At 41.3% G+C, this 15,960-nt stretch overlaps 1 protein-coding gene across 7 annotated transcripts in view; it reads right to left on the bottom strand.

Moving 5' to 3' along the window:
* The window catches only part of SLC66A2 (solute carrier family 66 member 2), a 204,040-nt gene that overhangs the window by 170,684 nt on the left and 17,396 nt on the right, over positions 1–15,960 (bottom strand). For 2 of the 7 annotated variants that reach the window (XR_012230492.1, XM_073566257.1), the window contains exon 1: positions 15,807–15,956. The exons of 1 other annotated variant lie outside the window; for it this stretch is intronic. The gene's annotated coding sequence lies outside the window, so the exon portion shown is untranslated. Of the gene's footprint in view, positions 1–15,752; positions 15,957–15,960 lie in introns of those variants that run through there. 4 more of the 7 variants (XM_073566252.1, XM_073566223.1, XM_073566245.1 and 1 more) reach the window with 4 other exon arrangements.

Genomic DNA, 15,960 nt, shown 5'->3' with positions numbered 1-15,960 from the left:
CACGGCACTTTTTTTATGCTGCTGTGCCATCAAGCTGTTTTCTACATAGCTTCCTGTAATGTGGGAAACCTGTCTGCCTATTCTCAAAAGTTTGGGGTCTAAATAATCAGGCCATTGCTTTTTTTTTTTTAACCTGTGCTGTTTACAAGTGTACTTTATGCTATAAAATCGGGATGTCAATTTAGGTGGGCAGCAATGCCTTGGTAGGTTGCAGTTTTGCCATACTCCTTCCAGTTTAGTATGATGGATTAAATAGTGCTCTGCGAGATGTTCACAACTTGGCTATATTTTTAAAATCTAATCCTGCTTTACCTTTCTTCACAACTTTATCCCTGACCTGTCTGGTGTGTTCCTTGATTTTCATGATGTTGTTTAATCCCTAGTGTTCTCAAACCTTCACAGAACAGCTGAAGTTATACTGAGAATAAACTACACATACGTGGAATCAATTTACTAATTACCGTATTTTTTGGATTATAAGACGCACTTTTTTTCTCACTAAATTTGGGGGGGGGAATGGGGTGTGTCTTATAATGCGTATATACCTTACCAGTACTGTTGCTGCAGGCCACAGACTGGGATGAAATCTCATCTCTCGATATCTTGGTGCAGAGTTCTCCATCTGCACATGGGCCGCCCCGGCGGCCATTTTCCCCAGAGTCCACCGCACAGGAAACCATGGAACTGCCGAGGCTCTGGCCATTCACAAAATGTCGGCAGAGCCCCCACAGCACCGGAGATACCCACAGCAGCACTGGGCACCCACAGCACTGGAGACACCCGCAGCAGCACCAGGCTGCACATCTGAACACCCCCTCATCCGAGCCTGCAGCAGCACCCCACTCCTGCCTTCTCCAGCAGTGACCCCACTTCACCGCAGCCACCATCCCCATTAAGCAATAAGATGCATGGATTTTAAGAAGCACCACCATTTTATTAAAAAAACATTTTTTTCCTATTTTTCTCCTCAAAATTTGGGGTGCGTCTTATAATCCAAAAAATACGGTATATGACTTCTGGATGCAATTTGTCCTCAGGATTTTATTTAGGGGTATCAGACAACAGGAGGCTGCATAAAAATGCATGTCACCGTATTCAGATTTATATTTTTAAAACAATTAGAAAACCATGTATCGGGATGGAAGTGTGCATACTGGGGCCAAGGCAATTTTGGAGGTGATGACGGAGTATTATTCGGATCTTTACCAATCACGTGTGATGTCGGAGGTTGAGGAGATTGATGGATATTTGGCGGAGATGCAGCTCCCCAGACTCTCGGCGGCTGATCGGGGTCTTCTTGAGGAGCCATTTAATTTGGAGGAACTTGAGGTTGCTCTGGCTTTCAATAAAGCCCCGGGGGGATGAAATCCCTGGGGAGATGTATAAAAAATATAGAGAGGTGCTTCTTCCTACTTTGTTGGAGGGATATACTGGTGGTTTGGTAGAGGGGGAGCTGCCTTGGTTCATGCAAGAGGCAATAATTGTAGTGTTGCCAAAACAGTGTAAGGATCCGATGGATCCAGCCTCTTATCGACTATTCTCGCTATTGTCAACAGAAGTCAAGATATTGGCTAAGATGTTGGCTAATCGCCATAATAAGATAACGATTATAATTCATAGGGATAAATCTGGGTTTATGCCCAATAGTTCTACAGCACATATCCTCAGGCGATTGTTTCTTAATATGGACTGAACTCCTTGTGTTTCCTCCCGCTACTAATGTACCTACACCCGACATTGCCATTTCCGTGTGTGGTTCCACTATTACTCCCCAGCAACATGCCCGCTGTCTTGGGGTCATACTTGATTCCGAGCTTTCCTTTGCCCCCCACATTCGATCACTGGCTCGCTCTTGTCATCTGCACCTCAAAAACATTTCTAGAATTCGACCTTTTCTTACTTTTGACTCTGCAAAAACTCTTACTGTTTCTCTTATTCATTCTCGTCTCGACTATTGTAACTCTCTTCTAATCGGTCTCCCTCTTACCAAACTCTCCCCTCTCCAATCTGTCTTGAATGCTGCAGCCAGGATCATATTCCTCACCAATTGTTACACCGATGCCTCTACCTTGTGCCAGTCATTACACTGGCTACCCATCCACTCCAGAATTCAGTATAAACTTATTACCCTCACCCACAAAGCCCTCAATGGCTCAGCACCACCCTACATCTCCTCCCTTGTTTCAGTATACCACCCTACCCGCGCCCTCCGTTCTGCTGATGACCTGAGGTTAGTATCCTCAATAGTCAGAACCTCCCACTCCCGTCTCCAAGACTTTACACGTGCCGCGCCAATTCTTTGGAATGCACTTCCCAGGTCAATACGATTAGTCCCCAATCCCCACAATTTTAAGCGTGTCCTGAAAACGCATTTATTCAGACTGGCCTATCGCCTCAACACATTAACCTAACCTATCCCTGTGTGGCAGAGCCAAAAGTTTTACCATAACCAGGTTCCCAGCATCATGTTCCCACATGCTTTATGCATCCATTAGCCCTCTGTGTCTGTACTGTTACACACTTAACATTATGGCTGGTCCATACAATCAGGGCAACTGTTACCACCCACCTTTCGTGTCTACCTCTTTCCTCATAGACTGTAAGCTTGCGAGCAGGGCCCTCACTCCTCTTGGTATTTGTTATAATCTACTGTATGTGATTATTGTTATGCTGTAATGTCTATTGTCTGTACAAATCCCCTCTGAAATGTAAAGTGCTGCGGAATATGTCGGCGCTATAAAAATAAAATTTATTATTATTATTATTATTAATATGCAGGCAAGGGCGGATAATGTAGGTCGAAGGGGTATGGTGTCTTTAGATGCCGCTAAGGCGTTTGATAGTGTGGAGTGGAGGTATTTGTGGGCTGTCCTGAGGGCTATGGGTTTTGGCGAGAAATTTGTGAGATTGGTGCAACTATTATATGCGTCTCCGAAAGCTAAGGTACGAGTAAACGGTCTTTTGTACATAGGGGTACATGGCAGGGGTGCCCATTGTCTCCCCTGCTGTTTGCGATTGCTATAGAGCCTCTTGCGATGGTAATACAGAGGGATAGGGGTATAAAAATATATAAATTTGGGAATTATGAAGAAACGATAGCTCTGTATGCGGACAACGTACTATTATTTCTGAAAGATGCGCAGGAGTCTTTGAGGGCCGATATGAATAGCATTATCAAATTTGGAGCTTTTTTGGGTTTATCTATCAATTGGAACAAGTCTGTGATGTTGCCTTTGGATATGGCGACTCCCCTGAAACTAGACCCTGGGATCCCCTTACGGGTGGTTCATGAGTTTAAATATCTGTGATCTCAGCTAAGATAGAAGACTATGAGCGGCTCAACTTAACTCCTCTGCTGGGAAGGTTTCAACAGAAGATTGGAGCCTGGAAGAGGCTGCTGCTGTCGGTCGCCGGTAGAGTCAATTTGATTAAAATGATACTCATGCCTCAACTCCTTTACATATTGCACAATGCTCCAGTGTGGTTGGCACAGAGTAAATTTTATAGGATCAATACCATATTACGGGATTTGATTTGGAAAGGTGGTCGGGCACGCATCAAATTAGAAAAATTGCAGATATCAAAGGATGAGGGGGGGTTGGCGGTCCCTAACCCTTGGATTTATTATATAGCGTCCCAATGTCAGCATATGGTGGGCTGAGGAGAAAAAAGCCAAAGTACATCAGTGGGGATAATCACTGAATATATAGTGGGGAAGGGCCCATTGTTAGCTAGCTTGGAAGCGGGTAGATTCAGATTAAATCCAAGGAGATTTCCAACCATAGTTATGATTGGGAAAGTGTGGCAGAAGCTAAAACAGTGGAGGGGTGTAACGGAATATACACGCTATGTGTCGATTTGGTTTGACCCTAGGATGGCGGAGCTCATGAGATTGCGGGAGTTTGGTCAGTGGAGGCGTATCGGCATTTGGTTCGTGTCTCAGCTGTTTGATGGTGGTGTTCTTAAGACATATGAAATGCTTAGGAAAGAGTTTCCTTTATGCCAAACATGTTTTTCCAGTATCTGCAGTTGAGACATGCCCTAAATAAGCAGAATGAAGTGTCGCGGGTGGTCCTGCAGTCAGATTTGTTGAATCTTATAGGTCCTGAAAGAAGTACGAGAGGATTACTTTAATATATAGGGTATAGGGGTCTGTTGGACACCCGTTAATGTTGAAGGAAAAATGGATGGCAGACTTGGGTTCCTTTTCGGAATCTCAATGGGAGTCCATATTACAATATATTCCTAAGGTCTCTGAGTGAGGCTAAGAGGGCATCGCAGTTTTTTTGGTGCTTTGCATAGAGTATACAAGACACCGTTATGGATGATGAAGGCGGGACTGAGAAGAGACTCAAAACGTCCGAGGTGTTCTGAGGAAGGAGCGGACCTTATGATGTGGTCGTGTTCTCGCCTGCAGCCCTTTTGGGTGAAGGTGCTTAACTTGATTCAAGAAGTGATGGGGGTAAATATTGTGCGTAGCCCGCTGACTTGCCTCTCGGGATGTGTGGATGATATTGCTGCGGATGAATGTGAGAAAATGGCTATTAGCAAGATTATTGTATGCTGCCAGGAAGATTATCGCGATGCATTGGTTAGATGAAAGACCACCAGTCAAAAAAGAATTCGGCAATAAAGTTAATTTTATTTTTCTCATGGAAAGGAATATACAGGGGTTGGACAAAATAATGAAAACACCTAACGTTTTGGCATCAAAATCGTCAAAAATGTTATAAACATGCAAACTGTGACATATGGTAATGTTTTGTAGCTGATTATTTGTGTTATGTGATGTGTATGTAAATTAATTGTTTGTTTTGTAGAATTGTAAGAACTTTGATGAGAACCTGATACCAATGGCAGACCTCTTGGATTTTCAAAGAGGCCAAATTGTTGGTGCTCGTATGGCAGGCGCTAGTGTAACAGAAAGTGCCCGAATGCTTGGCGTGTCAAGAGGTACTATCTACAAAGTAATGACTGCGTTTGAAAGAGAAGGAAAAATGTCCACAGCAAAGCACAGGCCTGTCCGAAAGTTGAAGTTGACTGAGAGAGACCGTCGGACTCTAAAGCGAATTGTGAAAGAGGATCGCAAGACCACGGCTCCAACAATCACTGCTGAGCTCAAAGAACACCTACAGAACCCAGTTTCCACGAAAACTGTTCGTCGGGAGCTGCACAAATCTGGATTCCACGGAAGAGCTGCAATTAGAAAACCGCTGCTCTCAATGAAAAATGTTTCCAAGCGTTTAGAGTGGTGTAGAAACCTCCAGAATAGGTCCCTCGAGAAGTGGAAACGTGATATTCTCAGACGAATCATCGTTTACCCGATTTCCGACCTCCGGCTGAGTGTACGTAGACAGCCGAAAGAAGCATTTCATCCAGACTGCCTTCTTCCAACCGTAAAACATGGCGGAGGTTCCGTGATGATCTGGGGTGCTATTTCGTGGAGATCCGCCGGGCCAATGATATCCTTCATGAAAAAATTAACAGCCGAGATTATTTAGGCATTTTGGGCGACCAAGTGCATCCTATGGTTCAAGCACTGTTCCCAGAGAACGCCATCTTTCAGGATGATAATGCACCAATTCATACAGCTCGAATCGTTAAAGCATGGCACGAGGAACATTATAATGAAGTTGAGCATTCATCTGGCCCCCACAATCCCCAGACCTCAACATTATTGAGCATTTATGGTCGATTTTAGAGATTCAAGTTAGACGTCGATTTCCGCCGCCATCGTCGCTCAAAGAACTGAGGGTGTTTTAACTGAAGAATGGGCTACAATTCCTTTGGAAACAATTCACACCTTGCATGAATCCATACCTCGGAGGAGAATTGAGGCTGTAATCGCCGCAAAAGGTGGACCTACACCATATTACACTAACTTTTGTTGATGTTTCCAGGGGTTTTCATTATTTTGTCCAACCCCTGTATATATTAAGAGAGGGCAACATACAAAGTTTGAAAATGTTTGGGGCAGATGGATGGACTATCCAGGTGTGGCATCTGCAGAGTTATTGCAGGCTAGGCTGGGTCCAGTTTGATTGTTTGGGAGAGAAATTCATATTTATAAAGTTGTGCATCTGAAAAGCTATGTTTCAGTTTACTAAGAGGTGATGTATTAGCTGAAGTATAAAGGATATTGGGATGGGATTGGTGGGAAGGGAGGGGATAGGGGTGGGTTATTGAGTTAAGGGGCTAGTTATGTTAAAGGAAAATATATTAATCTGCTTTTTACATTACATTTTGTATCTGTCTGGAGTTTGTGTCAGACTGTATTACAATATGGTTATCTGTTGTAGTAAAAAATATTTGATTGAAAAAAAAAAAAAAAAAAAGAAAACCATGTATCGTTTCCTTTATTTACACTTCACAAATACTTTGCGACTTTTAAGACACATTTATAGGGGTTGTCCACTACTTGGAAAACTCTTTCTCATTCCTCATGTTTGGCCCAGTTAAAATAAGAACACCTATACTTTCTTCCAGCACCGCCCCAGCAGTATCGGGCTCATGCCAAGTCCCACAGACTTAGTCTGCGCCTGAGTGTATGAGACCAGAGATTAAAGTAAAAAGTATACATGTTCCACAGTGGGACTAGGTGAAAATGTAAGAATAAAAGTTACTATAGATATATATATACCATATATCTCCATAAATCACGAAAAGCTGCTTCACCATACAAAATGCACATTGTGATTAAACAAAAATATACAAAGAAAAAAAAAAGTACGCATAGTTGGTATTGTCACATGTGCAATGATCAGCTCTAAAAACTGCCAAGTTATTTATTCTGTTTGGCGAACGCTGTGAGAAAAATAAAAAAAATAAAATTGTCGCTCTTTCATCATACTGACTCACAAAAAAGTGAACAAAAAGCGATCAAAAAGCCATATGTAAAAATAAATGGATTAAATGAAAACGTCAAACAGTCCCACAAAAACAAGGCCTAATAGGCTCGTTCAGCAAAAAAGTTTAAAAAGTTGCAGCTCAGGATATGAAGATGCAAAAACAAATTCATTTTTTTAAATATTGCTTTTAGCATATACAAATAGCAAAACATAAGAAATATATAAATTTGATATCGCTGTAATTGTACCGACCCGACAAACAAATCGATGGCACAAAAAGAAAAAAAAAACTGAATTGTTGGTTTCTGTTCTTTCAGTGTTTGAAAATCTGAATAAAAAGCAGTAAAAAAAAAAAAAAAAATAGTACAAAAAAAACTGCAACTCGCAAAGCAAAAAATAAGCCCTCAAACAGCTATGTTCACCAAAAATAAAAAAAAGTTACAGCAACAAAGAAAAAAAAAAGCATTTTTACTGTGCGATAGCAAAACCTAAAAAAACAATATAAATCTGGTATCGCTGTAAGAGGTAATCACACTGAACCGAAGAATACAGTCATCTAATCACTTATACAGCACAGTGAACGGCACAAAAATAAAAATAAGAACTACTCTTGTACTGCTGTTTACTCATTCTACCTCTCAAAAAGACAGAAGTGTAAGAACCCCAAAACCACAATTCAGACAGAACCGCCCACATATGAGTCAGATGGAGTCACTTTGGACTGGTCTGTGTTCCAGCAGTGTCCCATCATTTTAGGCATCTTTTCAGAGCACAAGTGTGTACGACCAAAGATATGTGAAAGCCAAAAAAAGATTAATACTACCGGAGCAGACGCTAAAACGGACGCCAAAGTGTCTCCATCTGCCTCATTATGGTAGGTGATTCCATTGGACATTTCACCTGAAATCGCATTTTTGTGGGATTTACACAGAAACCCCGAGGTAAGTGCTTACATTTGCAGCAAATACAAAAATTACATTTTTAACCACTAAAAAGTCATATTACCACATCAAAATGTTATAAACTTCTGTGAGGAACCTATGGGTTCAAAATATTCACTACACCTCTAAATTAATTCCTTAGGCAGGGAAGTTTCCAATATGGGGTCATCTGCAGGGAGAGTTTCTGCTGTTCTGGCACCTCATGGGGCTCGGCAAATGGAGTCCACAATTTATTCAAAGGAAATCTGCGCTCTAAAAGCCAGGTAGCGCTCCTTCGCATCCGATCCCTGCCGTGTGCTCAAACTGTAGTGTGCAGTCACATATGGGATACTGCCACATTCGGGAAAAATTTCTTAAATTGTGGGGTCCGATTTCTCCCCACAATACTGTATTTTAGTGGAAAAAATTTAATTTTTTGTTCTCACACATAAATATTCTAAAGTTTTCTGAATCACCTGCAGGTTAAAAATGTTCAGTAGATGCCTACCGTATATGAATTTCCTGAGGGGTGTAGTTTCCTAAATTGGTTCACTTGTGGGGGTTTCTACTGTTTTCACATGTCAGGAGCTTTGCAAATGTGACATAGCATTCACAATCTAGCCAAGACAAATAGTGCTCTTTCCTTTCCTAGACCTGCCCTTGTGCCCGAACAGAAGTTTTTTGACCAAATATGGGGTATAGTGGCATTCAAGAGACATAGCGCAACAGATTATGGGATCTGGTTTCTGCCATTATCAATTGTGAAAATTACAATTTTGGGGTGAACACAACATTTTCGTGAAAAAGGGAACATTTTCAAAATGACGACCTAATGCTATCGAATTCTGTATAGTACCTATGGGCTAAAAATGCTCACTTTACCCCTAGATAAAACCCTTGAGGGGTGAAGTTTCCAAAATGAGGTAACTTGTGGGGTATTTTAACTGTTCAGGCACATCAGGGGCTCTCCAAATGCGACATGACACCCGCAGACCACTCCATCAAAGTCTGTGTTCTAAAACGTCACTCCTTCCTTTCCAAGCCCTGCCGTGCACCCAAACAGTAGTTTTCCTCCATAAATGGGACATTTGCGTACTCAGGAAAAATTCTTAAATGTGGTTTTGAAGACTTTGAGGGGCGCAGTTTTTAAAATAGTGTCACATTTGGTTATTTTTGGTCATATAGGCCCCTCAAAGTCACTTCAAATGTGATGTGGTCCATAAAAAAATAGCTTTGTAAGTTTCGTTGGAAAAATGAGAAATCGCTAATCAACTTTTAATCCTTAACTTTAACAAATTGCACCGATGTAAAGTAGACATGTGGGAAATTTAATTTATTAACCATTTTGTGTGACATGACTTAAAGGCATAAGAAGTCAAAGTTTGAAAAATTAGCTCAGCCACTAAGGGGTTAAAGGCCCAAAATGAATTCCAATGACATATGGAGCTGCCCACAGGGATGTTTAAACCACTAGGGAAAGGGAGGGAAGTATAATTAGGTAATTGAGAAATTATTAAAGTTAGAGGAAGAAAAAAAAAAAAGGGGGGGGACTATTTACTATGGATGATAGAATGTAATAGATGAATGAGGACAAAGTGCTGAGAAGTGGGATGACAACATGGAATGGCCAGTGAACTGAAGCCATCAAGAGAACAGTTAACAGTGGAGCCACCTAGGGAAATGCATCAAAGAAGGAAGAAAATATATGTATAAATGATGAAAAAAATAGATGAATAAAGAACAAAGTGTTGAAGAAAAGGATTTCAGGAGACATGGGATAAGAACCCAGGATGGGCCCATGAATAGGAGCCAGAAGGAGAATATTAAAGGGGTTGTCTGGTTTAAATTGATAACGTGCAACTTGGAAAAAGTGGAGATAGACCCGCACTGCCAATAGTTAAGGATGCAGAGAAAAAACCGTGAAAGCATCAATGTGGTTTTTATTTGTATGTCAACAAATTTTTGAAGCAGACCTGAGTCTTCATCAGGACAAACCACAAAAGCAAACGTAAACGTACAGCTCACAGGATGGGAATATAAATAGATAACCTTTTTGAAAAAGGGAGTGCAACAACGGCCCTCTGAAATAATATGACCAGGTGGACACTGTACAATGCCGAGACAGTTAGTACACTGGACAATACTCTCCCAGCGCAGTATGGTTGTCACTAAAGTGTACCCCACTATGACAAACGGGCAGATCAAGCCTGAAGACACAACCCCCTCCAAGATGATTTTCGTTTAGTGCAGTAGAATCCTGTAGGAATCCGAACAGAACAATGTAACACAAATGTGAGCATAAGACCTAGAGCCATAAATTCAACTCGCTGAACAAAAACCAATATGATGTTCAATATTTAAGAAGCACCTAAAATAAACTGCACATACTTTTAGAAAGGGGGAACCCCTGAAGTATTACATAGATGTGCAAATGGTCACTTCCCCAATTAAGTGCAGACTTAGGGTGTGTGCACACGTTGCAGATTCTGCTGTGGAATTTTCTGCGCAGATTTTGCTAAATCCTCAGGTAAAATGACCTGCGTTTTACCTGCAGATTTAGTGCAGTTTTTGGGCGGATTTCCCCTGCAGTTTTCCACCTGCGGATTTCTATAATGGAGCAGATGTAGAACTGCACAAAAGTAGTGACATGCTGCAGTTTTAAATCCGCACCAAATCTGCAGCATGTGCACAGCGTTTTTTGTTTTACATAGCCTTAAATGGTACTGTACATCACTTGCAGTTCTGCAGGGCCAAATCTGCTGCAGAACTGCAGAAGAATCCGCACCGTGTGCACATACCCTAAGGCTATGTGCACACATTGCGGATTTGCAGCGGATTTGACGCTGCGGATCTGCTGCAGATTTGCTAGTGATTTACAGTACAATGTAGATTAATGGGAAAAAAAACAAAAAAACTATGCACATGCTGCGGAAAAATCCATGCAAAAACGCAGGGGTTTTTTTTTCCCACAGCATGTCAATTCTTTGTGTGAATTCCGCAGCGTTTTTACACCCATTCCATTATAGGAATCCGTAGGTGTAAAAACGCAGCCAAAATCCGCACAGTAATCCGCAACGTGTGCACTTACCTAAGTGCACTTACAAATGGCACACAGCAATTTTGAGCCAAGGAAGCATCATGAACCATAGGAGAATGTAGTGGAAGTTGATCAATACTGCCATTGACATGTAAGCCAGCACAACTTTTTAATAGCTTTGGAAGAAAATCTATTTTTGTGTAATTTACTGTGTGGTTTACTAAGCGAGCCCAAGGCCTCATCACGCGCCATAAACAGTGCAACAGCCAGAAAATACAGAGTCACAAGAACAATTGAATATACAAGGACTGATACATAGATTGCCTTGAGTACTTCTGAGGCTATGTGCCCACGTTACAGAAATGCTGTGGAAATGCTTATGCAGCATCAATAGTACAAGACAGAATGTTAAAAATAATTTAAAAAAATAAAAACATAGGGATATACTCACCTTCTGTCGGCCCCCGATCTCCTCAGCGGCGCTCCCGGTACATTCCGTTCCCAGGCGTGCTTTGGGCGAAGGACCGTTGTGACATCATGGTCGCGTGACTGCGACGTCATCCAGGGTGATTCGCGCAATGCATTCCTGGGAACGAAAGTTGCTGGCAGCGCCGCGTGCACCACTGAGGACTCCGGGGTCCGACAGAGGGTAAGTATATCCTTTTTTTTTTTTTTTAATTCTATTTTTTACAGGAATATGGTACCCAGGGCCTGGAGGAGTGTCTCCTCCAGACCCTGGGTACCATCCGCACATGAAGCGCTCACTTTACGCATGGTGGGCACAGCCACATTTGTAAAGTGAGCATTTCAATGCAATCCTATAGCAGCGGAATCGCCGCGATTCCACAGAATTAATGAACATGCTGCAGATTTTACCGCTATCCGATTCCGCAGCGGAAAAATCCTTAGCATTAGCACAGCAACTGCGGAATCCCATAGGATTGCATGGGAATGTGTTTTGTTAGCGTTCAAGCGTTTCCGTGGCGGCGGAAATGCTCAAAAAAAAAACGCAACATGGGCACACCTAAAAGACAAAAATAAATCCTGTTGTTGTGGATACAAGTCATTTTGACAAGTACAGATTTTAAGTTTTAGCAAAAAAAGTTCTGTCATTTTAAAATTGTGATTAAAAAAGTTAACCCTGTCAGGTGAAGATTGGAACTTCAGCAAAAAAAAGTTCCAAAGAAGCTAATTTTTGCAGGATAATGTGCCCGCCAGCAAGTTTTGCATTGCTTTGCAACTCCTCAATTAAAATCAGCTTTGAAATTGATCATCCGCCATATTATCCTGATTTGGCCCCATCTGATTACCTCTTTCTGAAACTATAAAAAAAAAAAAAAAAAAAAAAATCATATTAATGGTGCTGAGTTGTAGGTTAACAATTGTCTTCTAAAGGATGACAATTACTTTTTGATCAATGCATTAAATGTATATTAGTTGAAAGTGATTATGGTGAATGAAATAGTATCACTTCAAAAACATGTAAGCCCTGATTCATCATTGCCTTTGTGCCTGTTTTTTTTTAGCTAGTTTTCAGTCTTTTTTTTGTCTGCACCCAAATTTCTTATTCTATTTCCACCTTTTTTACCCCTTAATGAGCAGGCCAAATTTTGGAAATCTGACCAGTCACTTTCTATAGCAATGACTCTGGAATGCTTCAACATATCCTACTGATTTTCATATTGTTTTTTCGTGACACGTTATACTTTATAATAAAGGTAAACTTACGGTAACTTGATATGTTTTGTGTTTAATTATAAAAATTTCAGAAATTTGGCAAAAATGTCAAAATATTAGCAATTTTCAAACTTTGAATGATTATCCCTTTAAGGCCGGGGTCACACTTGCAACTGCAATGCGAGAAACTCGAGTGAGTCTCTCGCATCAATACCCGGCACTGCCGCCGCAACTCGGGACCGGAGCGTTCAGCTGCATAGAAATACACGCAGCCGCACCCTCCGGTCCCGAGTGCCGGCGGCAGTGCCGGGGTATTGATGCGTGAGTTTCTCCCATTGCAGTTCAAGTGTGACCCCATTTTTTAAAAGTTTAAAAATGTAGCTGTAATTTTTTATATATTTTTTTTCAAGGAAATTTACAATTTTTCTTTTCTTTTTTAGGACCAATTCAGCTTTTAAGTGACTTTGAGGGTCCTCAAAATTGGAATCCCCCAAAAGTGATACCATTTTAAAAACAGTGCCCCTCAACATATTCAAAATTGCTTTCAGGTAGTTTATTAACCCATCAGGTATTTTTCAGAAATTAATGCAAAGTGACATGACAGGAATGAAAAAAAAAATGTATTTTTACTACCAACATGTCTCTAACGTCTGAACATGCCGCTATATCTGGAAGGCGTTTATTTGGTCATGAATTGCCATCACGACCACACGATCAAGATCTCTGGGTGCCGATGGGGTTAAAGAGAGCCTCCACATTCTGCTAACCATCTAGATGTTTAAGTCACAATTTACAGCAGTAATTAAGGGGTTAAACGGCCATGGTCGTCAGCTATAGTGCACAGCTGACAGCTACAGGATTGTCACCCATTGGGGGATGCTATTCTCTTATATTGCAGGTCAGTTTTAAGTCATATTGGTGGTCATTAAGGGGTTAAGTCTCTTTTAGATGTGCTTGATTGGGTTTCTTTCTGTTCTGTTCTGCAGGTGAAATTTAGCAATTCCATACGTTTTCTCCTAATCCATTAATTGTGATTTTATGAAAAGTCACAAAAATTTTGCGCAACTCCACTCCGGTATATATTTTTTTTGCGCATGCCAGCATTTTGATTAAGTTTTTCAGCAATTTTTGAAAAGTATAACTTTTGCTGACAGTCACAGAATCAGTTTAGGATCGAAAATAAAAACCCACACATTTTGACTTTGCCCCAAATTCATAAATAGTGTGCGCCATTTTGAAGAATTTGATGTAAAAAACATGATTTATACACAAAAGTTCTTTAACCCGTGTGAGATAAAGGTGAATTGTGAAATGCAGCCAACTACTACAACACCCATAGTCTTCATCGAAGAGCGTAACATGAGTATAGGATCTCCTCCTCTCTGGCTCTCTGGAGCAGTGATTGGGGGAGAAGAGCACCTCCATCCTCTAGATATGTGTGGGTCATGATAGTGGAACCTGCATCTTTTAGAAATTTATAACATTTACAGGTCTTTTCTGTAGTAACATAGGGATGCGAAACCTGGACAATAAAGAAACAAGACAGAAGAATCGACACCATCAAAACATGGTTCTGGAGAATGAGGATATCAATACCATCATGGATTGCAAGAACAAACTAATCCAGACATATCACCAAGCTATGTCTTACATTGGACACATCACACAAAGAAAGCAATCATGGAGAAGGACATCAAGGTCAGAACAATAGAAGGAACAAGGTGAACAGGAAGACCAGCAACTCAACGGCTTGATACTGTCAAGATATTGGTGGAGAAAACCTTGATGGACCTATCTATTATTGCACAAGAAGGTGGCTCAGTGGTTAGCACTGTAGCCTTGTGGTGCTAACGTCCTGGATTTAGATCCCACCAAAGACAACATCTGCAAGGGGTTTGTATGTTCCCTCTGTGTTTATGTGGGTTTTCTCCCACACTCCAAAGACATACTGATAGTGAAATCAGACTGAGCCCTAATAGGGACAGCGATGATCCCAATGTCTGTAAAGTGCTGTGGAATTAACAGCATTAAATATGTGAGTAAAAGAAATAATCCATCTAAAATAATTACCCATCAAGTCATCATGACTCAAGATTGACCAGGAGGCCATTAAAAATAAAACTCTCAAAAGGTAATATCCTTTTAATTTTACTGCAGCCCTTCGAAGTTGTTCGCTATGACAATGCGACCATAGGTAAATGGGCAAATAATATCATTATTTACATCTGATCTCCAAGCACAGGATCCAATCACCAAATGTGGTCTATAAAGACACACTGAACATATATGATAGTCTGCAGCATTGTGTATGGTGGCCGCAGTCCTATCTTGATATTGAGTACATATAGGAAATGACAGCGGTAGCCATACACAATGCTGCAGACTATCGCAATATACAGTAGATGTATGACAGGACAGCAGTTACCATACACAGTGCTGCAGATTATCATGATATTGTGTACATGTGTATGGTAGCTGCTGTTATGTCATATAATGCTGCAGATTATCGTGATATACTGTATTACATGATAGGACTGCGGCCACCATACACAATGCTGCAGACTATCGCGACTGAGTATGAAGTACATGTATGATAGGACTGCGATTACCATACACAATGCTGCAGACTATCTTGATATTGAGTACATATATCACATGACAGCGGTAACCATACACAATGCTGCAGACTATCGCGATATACAGTACATGTATGACAGGACAGCAGTTACCATACACAGTGCTGATTATCATGATATTGTGTACATGTGTATGGTAGCTGTTATGTCATATAATGCTGCAGATTATCGTGATATACTGTATTACATGATAGGACTGCGGCCACCATACACAATGCTGCAGACTATCGCGATATACAGTACATGTATGACAGGACAGCAGTTACCATACACAGTGCTGATTATCATGATATTGTGTACATGTGTGGTAACTATCATGTCATACAAACCTGCTGATTTTTGTGATATACTGTATGAAGTACATGATAGTCGCAGCATTGCGTATGGTAACCGCAGTCATATCACAATATTGAGTATGAAGTACACGTATGATAGGACTTTGATTACCATACACAATGCAGAATATCGCGATATATAGTACATGTATGACACGACTGCAGTGACCATGCACAATGCTGCAGACTATCGTGATATACCGTATGTAGTACATGTATGACAGGACCGAGATTACCGCACACAATGCCAGCAGTCACAGGAGCAAGTCACACAGGACAGCACACAGCCTCCTCCTCACCCAGAGTTGGGGACGCAGTCCGCACAGACACCGGCTCCTCTGGTCGCAGCTTACCTGGTCTGAGCTGTCACACTACGGGCGGCGCTGCTGCTCCCCAGTCGCGTTCTCGTCCACAGTAATTTGACTCCTCCCTCCTAGACAGCGTATCGATTGGAATTCCTGGCTAAAGGGCGTGGCCTTGGCATGACGTAAACTAAGCGCCAGCTGC

The sequence above is a fragment of the Dendrobates tinctorius genome, unplaced genomic scaffold (assembly GCF_039654945.1).
Source record: "Dendrobates tinctorius isolate UK_male_01 unplaced genomic scaffold, ASM3965494v1 ptg000004l, whole genome shotgun sequence".
Classification (NCBI taxonomy): domain Eukaryota; kingdom Metazoa; phylum Chordata; class Amphibia; order Anura; family Dendrobatidae; genus Dendrobates; species Dendrobates tinctorius.
Note: the sequence above shows the minus strand (reverse complement) of the source record. Positions and strands in the feature narration are given on the sequence as shown.